The sequence below is a fragment of the Magnolia sinica genome, chromosome 15 (assembly GCF_029962835.1).
Source record: "Magnolia sinica isolate HGM2019 chromosome 15, MsV1, whole genome shotgun sequence".
Taxonomy (NCBI): Eukaryota; Viridiplantae; Streptophyta; class Magnoliopsida; order Magnoliales; family Magnoliaceae; genus Magnolia; species Magnolia sinica.
Genome location: NC_080587.1, coordinates 51,524,135 through 51,526,508, shown reverse-complemented (window position 1 = coordinate 51,526,508; position 2,374 = coordinate 51,524,135). Strand labels below are relative to the sequence as shown.

General features: G+C 37.8%; 1 non-coding gene across 1 annotated transcript; it reads left to right on the top strand.

Annotated features, from left to right (window-relative positions):
- Positions 1-1,351: 1,351 nt before the first annotated feature.
- LOC131228324 (small nucleolar RNA R71) lies at positions 1,352-1,458 on the top strand. Its single transcript, XR_009162832.1, has one exon. It is a non-coding gene; the product is annotated as a small nucleolar RNA R71 (small nucleolar RNA).
- The last annotated feature ends 916 nt before the right edge of the window (positions 1,459-2,374 follow it).

The window sequence follows — 2,374 nt, the reverse complement described above, 5'->3', positions numbered from 1 at the left end:
ACCTGAACTAATACATCCTCAAATATCCCTCTCAGTACATGAACTGAGCGATCGACAAGTTGTAATGTGGTTCCGGTGGATTTTAATTCACCTAGACCCGGTTGTTCGTAGACCGAGTATGGAATCAGATTTACGCTCGCTCCTAAGTCAAGAAGTGCGTGCTCAATACGGTAATTCCCAATTACACAAGTAATGGTTAGACTACCAGGATCTTTGTAATTCTGTGGCATATCTTGCTTTAGGATGACATTCACTTTTTCTGTTAAAAATATTTTTTTTTGAATACTTTGCCTTCTTTTGGTCGTACACAAATGTTTTAGAAATTTGGCATATGAGGGTATTTGTTTAACAACATCTAATAGAGGAATATTGACCTTCACATGTTTCAGCACCTCTAGAATTCCTAAGGGTTAGAGAGAGGTTTTGGTGCAATCAACCGTTAGGGGAATGGTGCAATCGGCTTGCCTTGAAGTTTCGATTCCATTTCTTGTGGAGCAGTGCTAGGTCTATCAGTTTCATCTATTTCTGGGTCCTTAGACTTTTCAACCCTTAATGAAATAGATTTCTCAATTGTTTTCCCACTCCTAAGGGTGGTGATAGACTTAGCTTGCCCCATTTGATTTGAAGAGCTTAGATCACTTATTTCGTATTGCGGTTTAGGATTGGGGAGAGGTTGAGTAGGAAGCATCACCTTCTCTATAACCGTAACACGTGAATCCATCTTTTGCATAAATTTTGTAAGTTCTCATAATGCCTGGGTCAGCTGCTGAATTTGTGTGGAATTTTGAACCAGTTCCTCGTGAGGTTTTCCTTAATTTGGAATTTGATTAGGGAATCCTTGAGGAGTAGCAGTTTGTCCATTCCTCCAACTAAAATTTGGATGATTTCTCTAACTAGGATTGTATGTATTAGAGATAGGTCCATTGAAAGACCTCTGGTAATTATTCACGGCATTAGATTGCTCATTTAGTACCTCTTGAAAAGGAGGTGGAAAATTTTTAGTTGTGTGAATGTTGCAAGCACAAATACCATAAACAGTTTCCTTAGCTTTATCCTTCTTTAGTTCCATGACCTCGAATTTTCTTATGAGATTAGCCACTTAGCATTGATATCATCATCCTCTTTCAGAAGGTATATTCCGCCCCTCTCCTTTGAATGAGCGGGCCTAGAGGTGGTGCTCGATTTTGAGGAGACGTCCCATGATTATGTGTTTTCAGCAAGTCTATCCAAATAATCCCACACATCATTGACATTTTTGTTCATGAATTCCCCATTGCACATTGTCTCGACCAATTGGCGCATGGAGGATGTCAGTCCATCAAAGAAAAAGTGTGTAATGTGCCACATTTCAAAACCGTGTTGTGGGCATGAACTGACAAGATCCTTGAACCGCTCCCAACATTGGAAGAGTGTTTTATCTTCCTTTTGGGAGAAGTTCATGATTGACTTTCTGAGGGTGTTCGTTTTATGGTGTGGGAAAATTTTCTTTATAAACACCCTTATCATATCGTTCTATCTACTAATAGATCGAGGACGTAGCGAATGCAACCACGTCTTCGCTTTCTCTTTCAAAGAAAATGGAAAGAGTTTCAGCCTGACTGTGTCATCGGACATGTTAAGAAAATATAAAGTGGCTATGATCTCATCAAACTCTTTCAAGTGTAAATATGGATTTTCATATTCAAGTCCATGAAATTTTAGAAGGAGTTGGATCACCCCTGGCTTGATATCCATATGTCCCATATTTTCTGAAAAAACCAAGCATGAGGGCGTGCTCACCCACGTCAGTTGTAAATAATCTCGTAACGTACGAGGCAGGGGTGCTTGATGCACCTCATTCTCATCCTAGATTTCCTAAACCCTAAACCAAGCATGATGGATAGATAACCTCTTAACCAATCCTTTTTCACTCAAGAGACGTCGGGTGTTGTCACGAACCCACTTGGATATGAAACACTCTCAACCCTCAATTTCAGAATCTAACCTAAACCTAAAAGGTAAAAAGGAAATAGAAATCTAGAAATAAAAAGAAGTTACCAAATTAAAAGTTTCTATATTGGGATCCTGCATAAGAAAAAGGAAACCAAATTAGTTTCTAAAAAAACAAATAAGAAAGCAACCTAGTTTCTAAAAACAAATTAGGAAAGTTTCTAAAAATAAAAAGTAAGTTAGTTTCTAAGAACAAAGTAGGAAAGTAAACTAGTTTCTAAAAATAAATCAGAAAAACCCTAACCTAAAAATAGAAAGTAAAAAAAACCCTAATCTTAATTTAATTCTAAAACTAGTTAATCTCAGAAAAATGCAACCGTTAGTCCTCGGCAATGGCGCCAAAAACTTGTTCATAATCCCAAATGTAGGGTCGCAATGTGGTAAT